The sequence below is a fragment of the Taudactylus pleione genome, unplaced genomic scaffold (assembly GCF_031769625.1).
Source record: "Taudactylus pleione unplaced genomic scaffold, aTauple2 ptg001889l, whole genome shotgun sequence".
Classification (NCBI taxonomy): domain Eukaryota; kingdom Metazoa; phylum Chordata; class Amphibia; order Anura; family Myobatrachidae; genus Taudactylus; species Taudactylus pleione.
In genome coordinates this window covers 348,937-364,590 of record NW_028286286.1, presented here as the reverse complement: position 1 = coordinate 364,590, position 15,654 = coordinate 348,937, and the positions used below count along the sequence as shown (strand labels likewise).

Genomic DNA, 15,654 nt, shown 5'->3' with positions numbered 1-15,654 from the left:
TGCCTCACACTTTTGGTAGTGCCGGGCGTGAAGCTGGTAACGGCAGGGGCAGGGAGTCCTGCCCACCATCAGTAACTACTGGCAGTTACTTAGGGGCACAGGGATTGTGGTGGTTATGGACTTACACATCTCTGACAGGTGCTTATAACAACAGATCAATTCAACAAATACCTAAAATGAAGCATTAGACTTCCTTAGAAATGCTGTTTTCCTCACGCCTGTGTAATTTACATGGAGAGACGTAGTAGGTACCAGCATTACACCCACAGGCTGGCATCCGGCCTGGTGTGTCGGGGGCAGCTAGAGGACAAGACTTTAGCGTCATTCTGTCAGACGAGGAGTACTGTGCATGCCGCGTGTAGTGGGGGTGTTAGCTGGGAACACAAATATATACATTGTTGTTGTACTGGACGAGGGTCCCAATAAAATGTATTGCCTGTCAGACACTCGGGGTACCCCAGGTGGGATTTGGATCACCAGGTTGCCCTTTGATGAGGCTCTCCCTGTAGCAGTGTATACTGTATATACCATGGGTGAGAAGTGAGATTATTTCCTGCATGTTTGTCAGTCAAAGGTTCTGTGCTCAGGGGATCTGCCCATCGTGTCAGAGGATAGTGCAGGGAAGCGGGCACCTCGCACATACACCCACATTCTCACAAGGCTTTGTGCCATCTGCCCCAGTATCTACCCATTGTGTCAGAGGATAGCTCAGGGAAGCGGGCACCCTACACATACACCCACATTCTCACAAGGCTTTGTGCCATCTTCCCCAGTATCTACCCATTGTGTCAGAGGATAGCGCAGGGAAGCGGGCACCTCGCACATACACCCACATTCTCACAAGGCTTTGTGCCGTCTGCCCCAGTATCTGCCCATCGTGTCAGAGGATAGCGCAGAGAAGCGGGCACCCTACACATACACCCACATTCTCACAAGGCTTTGTGCCGTCTGCCCCAGTATCTGCCCATCGTGTCAGAGGATAGCGCAGGGAAGCGGGCACCCCGCACATACACCCACATTCTCACAAGGCTTTGTGCCATCTGCCCCAGTATCTGCCCATCGTGTCAGAGGATAGTGCAGGGAAGCGGGCACCTCGCACATACACCCACATTCTCACAAGGCTTTGTGCCATCTGCCCCAGTATCTGCCCATCGTGTCAGAGGATAGCGCAGAGAAGCGGGCACCCTACACATACACCCACATTCTCACAAGGCTTTGTGCCGTCTGCCAATGTATCTGCCCATCGTGTCAGAGGATAGTGCAGGGAAGCGGGCACCTCGCACATACACCCACATTCTCACAAGGCTTTGTGCCGTCTGCCCATGTATCTGCCCATCGTGTCAGAGGATAGCGCAGAGAAGCGTGCACCTCGCACATACACCCACATTCTCACAAGGCTTTGTGCCATCTGCCCCAGTATCTGCCCATCGTGTCAGAGGATAGTGCAGGGAGGCGGGCACCTCGCACATACACCCACATTCTCACAAGGCTTTGTGCCATCTGCCCCAGTACCTGCCCATCGTGTGATAGTGCAGGGAGGCGGGCACCTCGCACATACACCCACATTCTCACAAGGCTTTGTGCCATCTGCCCATGTATCTGCCCATCATGTGATAGCGCAGGGAAGCGGGCACCCAGCACATACAGCCACATTCTCACAAGGCTTTGTGTCTTCTGCCCCAGTATCTGCCCATCATGTCAGAGGATGGCGCAGGGAAGCGGGCACCCACCACATAGACCCACATTCTCACAAGGCTTTGTGCCATCTGCCTCCCAGTAACTTTATCATTGGTGTACACTCTGAAGCCAGACATCCCAGAAGCACGTCTATACATCAAGCGGTCAGTATGGCTTCAAAATAGCAGTTATTCCAGTGAGAAATCTTTGCTGTCTCTCACTTCACATCAAATAGATATGGAACCTATACCAGGCTCTTTAACATTCACTAACGGCGAGACTTGTGAGGCTGTCCGCTACGGGGACGTGACATGTAAGTATGTAGCGCCTGGAAGCCGGCATTAGGACGGGATGGTGCCCAGCGAGCAGCTGGCAGAAAAGGTTGTGCTATCCCTTTTAATCATCTTCTGCATTGGAGGGGTGAGGAGGCAGACGGCACATTCGCTCTCTCCCCAGCATCCTCTTGGAGAACTTCACTCCCCAATTGTTATGTGCGATCGGATCTGAAAGTTGCTCTCTAAGCTTCTTGTCACATTTTGACTTAATGAAGTGCAACTGAAGAGGGAATTTGGGTTCATCACGGCAGTCGCGCTGCGCTCCCTTGTTGTCAGAAAAGAGGGGCGGTTTGGGACCGCAACGCAGCGCTGCAAGTCGTTATCATTCCGGTCAGTCTGTTTAACACAAAATTAAACAAAGAACTAATTAGTGCCTCATGAATTAATAAATGCACAGTTGCTTGGCTGGAAAAAAAAAAACTAAAAAGAAGGGAAGAAAGGCTGAGAGTTAGTGGCGGTGTCTCTGCCAGGGGACGCTGATAATGGTGACATCAACCCGCTCTTCACACACCCCAAAGTTAGTTTGTTGCAGCGCTGGGCCCTATACATCACTGTGTGTACATTAGCGAGCGTCTAGTATAATGTACAGGAGATGAGTCTGTATCTGGGGCGTGTTCCATGTATGTGTCACTGCAGCGCTGGCTCCTATACATCACTGTGTGTACATTAGCGAGTGTCTAGTATAATGTACAGGAGATGAGTCTGTATCTGGGGCGTGTTCCATGTATGTGTCACTGCAGCGCTGGGCCCTATACATCACTGTGTGTACATTAGCGAGCGTCTAGTATAATGTACAGGAGTCTGTATCTGAGGCGTGTTCCATGTATGTGTCACTGCAGCGCTGGGCCCCTATACATCACTGTGTGTACATTAGCGAGTGTCTAGTATAATGTACAGGAGTCTGTATCTGGGGCGTGTTCCATGTATGTGTCACTGCAGCGCTGGGCCCTATACATCACTGTGTGTACATTAGCGAGCGTCTAGTATAATGTACAGGAGTCTGTATCTGAGGCGTGTTCCATGTATGTGTCACTGCAGCACTGGCCCCTATACATCACTGTGTGTACATTAGCGAGCGTCTAGTATAATGTACAGGTGATGAGTCTGTATCTGGGGCGTGTTCCATGTATGTGTCACTACAGCGCTGGCTCCTATACATCACTGTGTGTACATTAGCGAGCGTCTAGTATAATGTACAGGAGATGAGTCTGTATCTAGGGTGTGTTCCATGTATGTGTCACTGCAGCGCTGGGCCCCTATACATCACTGTGTGTACATTAGCGAGCGTCTAGTAAAATGTACAGGAGATGAGTCTGTATCTGGGGCGTGTTCCATGTATGTGTCACTGCAGTGCTGGGCCCCTATGGCTGGACAGGTGCCATGTCCCCCTACCTCTGCCCCAGACTGGGACGTCTCAGGGTAACCTGACTGCCATTTACAGTATAGATATAGTACTTTGGGGGGACATAAATGAACAGCCATAGTAGTGACCGGTCACTGATGTTTAATGTATAAGCTAATTTATATAGTTACACTAATTGCGCCGCCATATCACAAGCAAGTCTCTAACCGATATCTGATTCCAAGAGCTTATAGTCTAAATATACTGTACACACATGCACCAAGTGTCATTAATGTGCACACTCACTCATAGCCCTTGGATCTGCCCTGGAAGTCTGCACTGAGCTTTGGAGACCACTCACAGAGAAAGGAGTAAAACATCCCTCAGTGCAGGATACGTTCAATATCCCGGCATAGCAGATACCGGCAGTCAAAATGCCGGCGCCGGAATCCCAACACCTGTCAGAATCCGACCGCCGGAATCCCGAAGGTAAGTAGCGGCGTTAAGAGGAGGGTTAGGCACTAGAGGAAGGTTAGGTTTAGGGTGCAGGGAGGTTTAGGCACCAGGAAGGGAGGGTTAGTGATAGGAGAGGGTTAGCATACCGACCGACAAGTGTATTAAAACACTGCCAGCATGCCGGCGTCGATATTTTGAACGCCGGCATCCCGTACCCGTCCCCTCAGTGCCTATAGTTTGGGGATATACTCATTCCACATCAGAAGAAAATGGCTGAGCCCTGTAAGGCAGTGACACCTTTATCTCCTCTTGTTTGGCAGATCGGTGCACCTCATTAACCAGCCCAACGCCTCCCATCAGCCAGTGCAAAGTCAGATGCCACCATTAGAGCCACAAATCCATGCCCATCCCCATAAAGCAGGGACACCTGAAAGTAGCAATCGTCCTGCACTTTTGCTTTTTGGAAACAACGTGGGTGTATGAGCAACAGGCAGAAACTATAAAGGGCCTGATGCTGATCAGAGGTGGACGCCGCGCCGATTTCCGTGCAGCTGAACGTTTCTTTCGTACTGCGCATGCATCCAAGTGGCAGAATTGGACGCAGGGTCTATAAATATTACTGGGCATTCCTGAGAGGTAACAGGGCTGGCAAAACCGTGTCGGGGGCGTGTTGCTGAAAGGCGCATCAGCCGCTACACAGGAGGCCATACTCAGACTGGGAAACTGTACCTGCATCTAAAGACTCACCCAATAATAATGCGCTGTCTTAGGACGCTGCAAGTGGGCGTGTCAGACCTTTACAAATCGGAGGTGGCATTAGCATAAAGACGCAGAAATTACTTTGGCAAGAAACACGGGTCCTATTCTAGCACTAGTGCGTTCTGCAGCAGGTCACATTAATTACTTCTGTTCTGACAATAAAATTATCATTTTCCTCTACTGCATTCTGCTGTGTGATGGTGTGAGTGCACTGTATGCTGCTGTGTGATGGTGTGAGTGTGCACTGTATGCTGCTGTGTGATGGTGTGAGTGCACTGTATGCTGCTGTGTGATGGTGTGAGTGTGCACTGTATGCTGCTGTGTGATGGTGTGAGTGCACTGTATGCTGCTGTGTGATGGTGTGAGTGTGCACTGTATGCTGCTGTGTGATGGTGTGAGTGTGCACTGTATTCTGCTGTGTGATGGTGTGAGTGCACTGTATTCTGCTGTGTGATGGTGTGAGTGCACTGTATTCTGCTGTGTGATGGTGTGAGTGTGCACTGTATGCTGCTGTGTGATGGTGTGAGTGTGCACTGTATGCTGCTGTGTGATGGTGTGAGTGCACTGTATGCTGCTTGGTGATGGTGTGAGTACACTGTATTAATTCTGCTGTGTGACGAGGTAAGTGCACTGCTGTGTAGTGTGCACTGTATGCTGCTTGTGATGGTGTGAGTGTGCACTGTATTCTGCTGTGTGATGGTGTGAGTGTGCACTGTATGCTGCTGTGTGATGGTGTGAGTGTGCACTGTATGCTGCTGTGTGATGGTGTGAGTGTGCACTGTATTCTTCCTTGTAATGGTGTGAGTGTACTATATTAGTTATACTATGAGTGAGAGGTGTATCTGATGTGTGACTGTCAGTGTGCTGTGTGTATAAGTTCTGCTGTGTGATGGTATGAGTGCACTGTATGCTGCTGTGTGATGGTATGAGTGTGCACTGTATGCTGCTGTGTGATGGTGTGAGTGTGCACTGTATGCTGCTGTGTGATGGTGTGAGTGTGCACTGTATGCTGCTGTGTGATGGTGTGAGTGTACACTGTATTTTTCCTTGTAATGGTGTGAGTGTACTATATTAGTTATACTATGAGTGAGAGGTGTATCTGATGTGTGACTGTCAGTGTGCTGTGTGTATAAGTTCTGCTGTGTGATGGTATGAGTGTGCATATACTGTAGTTGGTGACTTGCTGTGTGTACATTGTCAGCGGTTGCATGTCTCACTCACTGACTGTAAGGAGGGGGCAGTGAGGAGCAGGGGGAGGAGGGAGTACATCCTTAAGAGGACATGTCAAGTGCAATTAGTGTTATCTGTCTAAATATGTACTGGGAACACGGCATACAAGAATAGGTTTCTATAGCTTTAATGGAGACATATGCAAGGTCATATTGCCTCATAAAATCCCCCAATCTGATTTTAGGATTACGCATTCTCCGTAAATTGGCGTTATTCAACTTGCATCACTGATAAGCTGCAGCTGAAAGACACGCGAGGAGAGAGAAAACTAAATCTAACAAAACAATGTTGTAAAGGTGATGAGCTTACACCAAAGAGAAAATAGGGATGTGTAAACGTGGGGACTCCCACAGTGGTTGCAAAATATAATATATTACTATAGAGAGAGCACACAAGGTTGTCAGCCTGTCTCTCTCTTATCCAGCAGATATTACTATCCACGGTGATCCGTTTTACTTTCTCTGTCCTCCATTCCGTCCCACCACATGGCTCCCTGCCCCTCACCTGCCTGGCTGTGCTGTATACTGCTGGTCACAGCTGACCAGACACACTGACATCCAGAGATTTCACAAAACTGGACCAACAATGCGCAATTGTTCTGCTTCATCCCATTCCAACCAGGTGCAATTTTTATCAGTCTAGTTGGAACATTCATTGGTCCCTTGAGATCTGCTAGAGCAGAGTGACCGGATAACAATGTGCATGGTTTAATAGCTACTGTATGTAAAGTCACCATAAATTACTCTATAGTGTAATGCTGCAAACTTCAAATTGCGCCTATTTGTTTTGACAATAGTAACTCCTTTTTTGTAATCGCCAAACGATTGGAGATCAGTTTTTTTCCAAAAGTACGAAGTGCCAAAAGCCATGGTATAGATGCCTAGTATCGTGTAGGACCCCCTCTAGCTGGCGACTTGCAGCAACTCGACATGGCATTGATTTCACAAGTGGACAGAAGACCTCTGGAGAGATGGTGACCCATGCCGTCTGGATAGCTTCCCACAGCTCCCTGATATTTGTATTGATCTTGGGTGCGACTGGCTCTCTCCACCACGTCCCATAAATGCTCCATTGAGTTTATGTCGGGTGAATGTTGTGGCCATACCATTCGTCGGAACTCTCCAGAATGCACCTCTAACTAATTCTGGACAACTTGGGACCGATGACACGGTGCATTATCCTGCTGGAATATACCATTGTTGTGGGGGGTACAATAAGTCTATGTAGGGCTACAAATGGTCTTCAAGCAATGTAACATAGCGGTTACCGGTCAATAACGAGTGCAGGCGGACCACCGGACCCAACCCATGCCACGTGAACACACCCCACACCATATTGGAACCACCACAGCCTACATGGTATTTTGTTGACAACTGGGGTCCATAGCCTCATTGGGTCTGTGCCACACCCGAGCCCTACCATCAGCCCGAAACAATTCGAACTGCAACTCATCGGACCACACCACATATTGCCAGTCCTCCAGGGTCCAATTAGTGACGTCACAAGCCCAGGTGAGGGGCTGTGTCCGGTGTCGTAGTGGTAACAGGGGCACTCTGGCGGGTTTTCTGCTCCCATATCACATGGAAGCTAAAGAACGCTGCACTGATCTGCTGGATATGCGTCTGGTACCTTCTGCTTTGTATGTAGATGTGATCTGAGCCAGCGTCGCTTGACTTGTCTTGTTACCACGGACAATTTTCACCAGACGCTGCGGGTCATGATCATTAAGCACCCGTGGTTGGTCACTGTGGGTGGTAATGCCTTCCATGATGTATTCCCGGTAAACACGTGACACCGTAGAACGAGTAATGTTGAATGTCCACACAACTTACTTAGATATTACTCCAGAAGAGGTACAGAAGGTGTGAGACTTGCTTAGATATTACTCCAGAAGAGGTAAAGAAGGTGTGAGACTTGCTTAGATATTACTCCAGAAGAGGTACAGAATGTGCAACACTTGCTTAGATATTACTCCAGAAGAGGTACGGAAGGTGTGAGACTTTCTTAGATATTACTCCAGAAGAGGTACGGAAGGTTTGAGACTTTCTTAGATATTACTCCAGAAGAGGTACGGAAGGTGTGGCATGATTAGATTTTACCCCAGAAGAGATACGGAATGTGCAACACTTGCTTAGATATTACTCCAGAAGAGGTACGGAAGGTGTGAGACTTTCTTAGATATTACTCCAGAAGAGGTACGAGAGGTGTGGTGTGATTAGATATTACTCCAGAAGAGGTGCAGGAGGTGTGGCGTGATTAGATATTACTCCAGAAGAGGTACAGAAGGTGTGGTGTGATTAGATATTACTCCAGAAGAGGTGCGTGAGGTGTGGTGTGATTAGATATTACTCCAGAAGAGGTACAGAAGGTGTGAGACTTGCTTAGATATTACTCCAGAAGAGGTAAAAAAGGTGTGAGACTTGCTTAGATATTACTCCAGAAGAGGTACAGAATGTGCAACACTTGCTTAGATATTACTCCAGAAGAGGTACGGAAGGTGTGAGACTTTCTTAGATATTACTCCAGAAGAGGTACGGAAGGTGTGAGACTTTCTTAGATATTACTCCAGAAGAGGTACGGAAGGTTTGAGACTTGCTTAGATATTACTCCAGAAGAGGTACGGAAGGTGTGGCATGATTAGATTTTACCCCAGAAGAGATACGAGAGGTGTGGTGTGATTAGATATTACTCCAGAAGAGGTGCAGGAGGTGTGGCGTGATTAGATATTACTCCAGAAGAGGTACGGGAGGTGTGGCGTGATTAGATATTACTCCAGAAGAGGTGCGGGAGGTGTGGCATGATTAGATATTACTCCAGAAGAGGTACGGGAGGTGTGGCGTGATTAGATATTACTCCAGAAGAGGTACGAGAGGTGTGGCGTGATTAGATATTACTCCAGAAGAGGTACGGGAGGTGTGGCGTGATTAGATATTACTCCAGAAGAGGTACGGGAGGTGTGTCTGCTCAGAAACTCCGTCCTAGCTCCCACGATACTAACTGCTGTAATTACTGGTGTAAGAAGCCAAAATGGCCCCCAAACCTCTCCACTCCCTTGGGCCAATCAGAAGCCACAACATGGTACACGGTGGTTTCCCAGTCAGCATTTCCATTGTCCTCTGGGAATGTAGTGCTCACTTTATTGGCGTGTGTCTAACCAGAGGTTCCCTGCAGCTGAAAATGAAATGAAAGGGATCCCATTGGGGTGATGTTTGGTGAATGTGAAGCAGCGCAGACGCTGTGGAGTTGCAATGGTCTATGCCTGTCATAAGTGACTGGGAAAGAATTGGATTTGGCAGCTGGTTGAACCACAACATACTACATGAATGTGCGTTGCACTCTCCCCACTGCCATATCACATCACAGTGTTTATCTTCAGCTCATCATCAGTCACAGCGGTCATTAAATACGCCAAACACCCACATATTACATGGTCACTGTTAGGAGTCGTAAGTCCACAGAACTACTTCTAAACGTATTCATAAATATGTGACAGGTCAGTGTCAAGGATTAAATTAGGACATGGCATAGGTACAATTCAACTAATAAATATCCCCCTGTATAATTACTATGGTTGCATTAAGTTAATAAGTACGTAAGTATAGTATAAGTGCTATTATCCTCCGTATCCATTGTGGACACACTGAGACCTCAGCATCCTATTTAAGTCATGCCACTAACAAGATGGCTCTGACTGGTGGTTCGGGCTTCTTGCTGAGCCACGGACAATAGGGGATTGTGTTGGTGTGACTTAGTCTGTGCCATGTATTGAGCAGACATAGGTAATCTCCTAACCCTGACATGTGAAGTATGCAGAAAGGAGAGGTGTGCGGAGGACAGAAAGAGAATTATTAATCTGTCTCCTTCTGTTGCTGTGTGCAGCGGGGGACAGGCCGGCACTGAGCACCAAGGCACAGGCCTCCTCCTTACATCTGCTAGGAAAAAAAATTATATTGTAGATCACGTTGTTGAAGGAATCCACTGTCATTTCCTATGTCTTCCAGAGAATGGGGAATTTGGACTTTCTAATTGAGAATTATTACACCTAACCTGATACCTAAATTTAGCAGTGAATCCCCCCCCCCCCTCCCGAATCCCTCCAACCACCTTCTCAGAGCTAGAAGTTTTCCTCTGTCACATCTGCAGAACATATGGCAGTAAATAATTCAGTGGCCTCTTCCTGTGTTTTGTGCTCTTTCTAAGGATCGCTTCTGATGGACAGATGTGCCTGTGACATCACAGCACCATGAGGTCATCGATATCCCTCCCAGCCGTATGACATAGGGAAAGTGCAGCTCGTCTGCTGTGCCCCAGAAGAGAGAGTTTACTTCTGTCTATAAATTCATGTAGTAATAATAATCCTACCAAGAATGTATAGGGCCCCCCTCACATGATCATATACAGTGACGGGATGCATGTTCCTCCTATACATCTGTGTGACACGTGCTTCCTGCCATATAGCTGATGTGCAGGCACCAGTGACACCTGTCCTGCCTGCAGATACTATATACATTCAGTACTGCTGACCCCATGCTGCTTGATAATACTTTCCAAACACCTGTATGCTCACCTGGGCACACTGTGTCAGATTGTCTGCAACAAACATGCTAATAAAGCTTTATTTTCTTCTTTTCAGCGAGGATGAAGTGAAGGTTGCAGTGGCGCCAGGATTTGGGGGGGTCGCGCACACGGTAAGACCCTGGTTCTGTGTATCGCTGTTTTCCATGTAGAACTTGGTGTCCTAGTGTCTGATTCCAGGCATGATACTGTCTGATACTAAGGCCCTACACACGTCATGGCGGGCACAGGATAGCACGGATCAGGCAGGTGAAGTCGGTGTAATACTGTGGCCCGTGGCCTCTCTTGTTCTATACATCTGGCTGGTGTCAGAGGTTAGGGCTGGACCAGTGCTTTATGTAAATAGTTGTGATGTAGCATGCTGGGGTCTCACAGGCCATCCCAAGACATCCATCATCCCCTACACGCAGGGCACATCCAGACGCTAGCAGCATGCGCCCTGCTCTGGAGCTGTTTGGTTTTCTTTTTTGTCTTTTTGTGAGTTTTGATGCCCAACTGTGAATCGGTTTTCTTTTGTGCCTTTTTTTCCCCCTTGTATTCTCCCCCCCCCAAATTGAAACCCCTCCCTGCATCACTCCTCCTGCTTGTTTAGCTTTTGCCTTCTATTCGGACTTCAAAGTCCTCCCCAGTCATTGTGTGTGAGCTGCAGGCAGTGGCCCTGAGATGGTAACTGGGAGAGAGCACACAGCAGGTCACATTGGGGCAGCATGCCTGCGAGTGTGAATGACTACCCTGGGATTCTTCCTATTCATGCTCCCGACGCCTGGTTACTGCACTCTGCTGCCCTTCTCTTACTGGCGCTGCCATCCTAAGCTCTGGGGGGCTTACTATAGCAGAGCACCTATCATATGCACCACAGCAGGTAATTGCTGCCAGCCTTGGAGTAACAGTCTATAGGTGCAGACACACGTAACGATTTTGTAACCAACGATTTTCTGTCAGATTTTCCCTTGAAAAAGTGAACGATTTTTGAAGTATAATGAACGAGTTTTACAACGATGAACGAAAACTGTTCCTTCCCTTAATGAAAGTCGTTATGTTGGACAGTCTGAAATGGACGATGAGCGATAACTACAAACGGGAGCGCGCTTGAACGATTATCGTTCATCGTTATAACTCAGAAACTGAACGATTTTTTTAATGATTACGACGTTGTTTAACGACAAACCGATCAAAAAATCGTTACGTGTGTATGCACCTTATGAATACATGTCTTAGATCAGTGCATTATTACTAACGTACCTTGGAGTAGTGTCAGTGTTCAAAGTATAATGGCAGATTCCCAGAAAGTTCATCCCAGAAGGGGCCTCCTCTCCCCCATAGTTTTCCTGTTACAGTAGTATAGCTATTTCACTTAGCATTTCATGTAATACATATATATATATTTCTTTTCCATCCACAAGACATTGCTTTAAAACTGGTAAAATATGGTAGAGGAGTGTACGGCCCCCGTCAGAGATGTAATACCGCGTCTTCCTCCGTGACGGCCCGGTGCAGTGCAATGTACATCTGTATGAGCTCCCCGTGTAGTGGCCGTGTGTTCATTATATAAATGAGTATGTAAATATCACTGATTGATACATACCGTAACCTCCTCTTTGCTCTTCAGTGATGTCCTGTGGAGAAGAGGTTGGAAAACACAGAATTAGAGATTATTACATAATAGAGATGCAAAATAATATAGCAGATTCCTGTTAATTGCGTCCGCTTATCTCCCTTTAACTCCATTCAGACACTAATAGCCCCCCCTGCTATGCGGAAATCCTTAAGGGTTGGTCTTTATAGTGGGTTACAAGTCCAGATAGAGCAGAGATACCAGTGACATTTTATCAGTTCACAATGCGACTAATTTAGTCCACTTTACAGCTGAATGTCCTAAATACTGACAAAAAGAGTGAACTGTATTCAGCTGTTTATTGTAAGAGGGGAGTTACTGTGGCAGCCCGGGGTCATGCAGGAAGGGGAGTTACTGTGTCTGGGGTCATGCAGGAAAGGGAGTTACTGTGTTCAGCCTGGGGTCATGCAGGATAGGGGAGTTACTGTGGCAGCCTGGGGTCATGCAGGATAGGGGAGTTACTGTGGCAGCCTGGGGTCATGCAGGAAGGGGAGTTACTGTGTCAGTCTGGAGTCATGCAGGATAGGGGAGTTACTGTGTCAGTCCTGGGTCATGCAGGAAGCGGAGTTACTGTGGCAGCCTGGGGTCATGCAGGATAGGGGAGATACTGTGGCAGTCTGGGGTCATGCAGGATAGGGGAGTTACTGTGTCAGTCCTGGGTTCATGCAGGAAGGGGAGTTACTGTGGCAGTCTGGGGTCATGCAGGAATGGGAGTTACTGTGGCAGTCTGGGGTAATGCAGGAAGGGGAGTTACTGTGTTCAGCCTGGGGTCATGCAGGAAGGGGAGTTACTGTGTCAGCGCGGGGTCATGCAGGAAGGGGAGTTACTGTGGCAGCCCGGGGTCATGCAGGAAGGGGAGTTACTGTGTCTGGGGTCATGCAGGAAGGGGAGTTACTGTGGCAGTCTGGGGTCATGCAGGAAGGGGAGCTACTGTGGCAGCCTGGGGTCATGCAGGAAGGGGAGTTACTGTGGCAGCCCGGGGTCATGCAGGAAGGGGAGCTACTGTGGCAGCGTGGGGTCATGCAGGAAGGGGAGCTACTGTGGCAGCGTGGGGTCATGCAGGAAGGGGATCTACTGTGGCAGCCCGGGGTCATGCAGGAAGGGGAGCTACTGTGGCAGCGCGGGGTCATGCAGCCGTCATAAATGTGACATTTGTGGCTGTAGTGTAACTTTGTCTCTCAGTCCTTGTACGACATTTACTAGATGATCACAGGCAGCGTCTTTGTGCTAATGGGAGCAACCCAGGATCCTCACATCACTGCGGCCATCACAGTGTCTGCTGTGGGACTGGCTGCAATGGGACTAAGTGCATTAAAGTACAGTGGGAGAAACAATAAGTTCTTGTAATTAGACAGCGTCATGCTGTGTCTGTGAGCAAACAGAAGAGTCTCAGACACTGTGTGCGGTGTTTGCCATGGTGATATATAGTGACGCTTTCCTCCAGTGGGGTCAGAATATACTATAAGGCCCTCTCAGGACTCCGGCTAACATCCTGCTAATGAGATACAAGGTAACAGCGTTGTTATGTGTTACTGGGCTGTATGCTGCACCTACCGCAGGACCCCACAGAGCCGAATACAAACATCCACACGTTCGGGGAGAGTTCTGCTGTCATGCCGCTGTAATGGCAACTCACCACCATTGCTTTTAATTAAGCTCCCATACGCCATCGCTGTCCTGTGCATCTGCTTTCCTCCTCTCTCTCCTCCCACCACCGGCTATAATTAAGTGGGGTTTCCACCTTCTGATTATTTAGTGGCTTGTGCATGTCCTACACATGTCACTAATTACATTGCTTTGTGTTTGTGGTTTCTCTCTATGCTTTTCAGTCATTAATGTGTATAATCATGGATGAGGAAATCTGGATTATATAAACACATTGCTGTAAAGCATAAAAAAGAAGTCGGATACAGAACACAATGTATATAGTAAAAGGAGCTGGAGAGATTGTGCGATCCAGTCACCTAAAGTAATATTGTGGTTACAAATAGCTTGAAAACTGGCATTAATGTTCCCTCTCATCGCCTGGACATCTGTAGTCCCCTCCGCTGGTCTCTAGATATCTCGCTGAGGGTTTAGCTGGCCCCTAGATTGATGTAACATGACAACATGATGTATTTTCCAGTGACATTGGAAAGTCAGTCTCTGGGAAACGGAGGTACATGTGGGGGGGTTGGGCCCTGCTTTTTTAGCGGTTTGCTGCAATATTCGACAAACCGTTATGGGGGTGGGGCGGCAATGTCATGATTTATAGTGAAATGCGTCATCGGGTGCTCGAAAAGCACATGAGGGAAGAGGGCCCTGCTCGTGAGAGCTTAAAGTCTAATGGGGAGGGGGCGCCTGGCATGACAGCGGGCAGAGACAGTGAGTGAGGAGCAGGGAGCGGTGGCTTAGACAGGTGACACGGAGGGGTGTGGTATAAAACATTTACAATGTAAAGGGCGACAGCCAATAGGTCGACATCCAGATGGTTGACATTACAGAACATTGACAGGGTTAAAAGGTCGACAGGTTCAATTGGTCCACACAAAAATGGACAGCACTTTTTTTTTGTCATTTAACCTGCACCCTAAAAATATTGAAAAACCATAAAAAAATATGTTGACCATATTTGTGTCGACGTTCTGCACTGTCATCCTATTGATTGTCCACCTTTACATTGTTGATCTTCTATACGGATACCGACACAGAGGGAAGAGACAGGAGCAGAGGTGGATATTATCAGCAGAGGGGACACAGCCTTGTAGCATCATTTTAGTGATCTTATTACTAGGGATGAGGTTGTATCACTAAGGGGCCCATTTATCAGTGATTACATGCACAATGCGATCTGGGAGCAGTATTAGCGCTCATGCATTGCTGTATGTGACCATACGGGCTAAATGTATTACTAAGGGGCCCATTTATCAGTGATCACATACACAATGCGATCTGGGAGCAGTATTAGCGCTCATGCATTGCTGTATGTGATCACACCGGCTAAATGTATTACTAAGGGGCCCATTTATCAGTGATCACATACACAATGCGATCTGGGAGCAGTATTAGCGCTCATGCATTGCTGTATGTGATCATACCGGCTAAATGTATTACTAAGGGGCCCATTTATCAGTGATCACATACACAATGCGATCTGGGAGCAGTATCAGTGCCCATGCATTGCTGTATGTGACCATACGGGCTAAATGTATTACTAAGGGGCCCATTTATCAGTGATCACATACACAATGCGATCTGGGAGCAGTATTAGCGCTCATGCATTGCAGTATGTGATCACACCGGCTAAATGTATTACTAAGGGGCCCATTTATCAGTGATCACATACACAATGCGATCTGGGAGCAGTATTAGCGCTCATGCATTGCAGTATGTGATCACACCGGCTAAATGTATCACTAAGGGGCCCATTTATCAGTGATTACATACACAATGCGATCTGGGAGCAGTATTAGCGCTCATGCATTGCAGTATGTGATCATACCGGCTAAATGTATTACTAAGGGGCCCATTTATCAGTGATCACATACACAATGCGATCTGGGAGCAGTATTAGCGCTCATGCATTGCTGTATGTGATCATACCGGCTAAATGTATTACTAAGGGGCCCATTTATCAGTGATTACATACACAATGCGATCTGGGAGCAGTATTAGCGCTCATGCAT

The 15,654-nt window shown here is 47.7% G+C and overlaps 1 protein-coding gene and 1 long non-coding RNA gene across 6 annotated transcripts in view; one reads left to right on the top strand and one right to left on the bottom strand.

Annotated features, from left to right (window-relative positions):
- CASZ1 (castor zinc finger 1) overlaps window positions 1–15,654 on the top strand; it is a 356,057-nt gene that overhangs the window by 246,238 nt on the left and 94,165 nt on the right. For all 5 annotated transcript variants that reach the window (XM_088465170.1, XM_088465173.1, XM_088465169.1 and 2 more), the window contains one exon: window positions 10,433–10,487. The gene's annotated coding sequence lies outside the window, so the exon portion shown is untranslated. The remainder of the gene's footprint in view (window positions 1–10,432; window positions 10,488–15,654) is intronic.
- The window catches only part of LOC148436230 (uncharacterized), a 168,443-nt gene continuing 164,747 nt past the window's right edge, over window positions 11,959–15,654 (bottom strand). The window contains exon 3 of the long non-coding RNA XR_015876492.1: window positions 11,959–11,990. This is a non-coding gene — a long non-coding RNA (uncharacterized LOC148436230). The remainder of the gene's footprint in view (window positions 11,991–15,654) is intronic.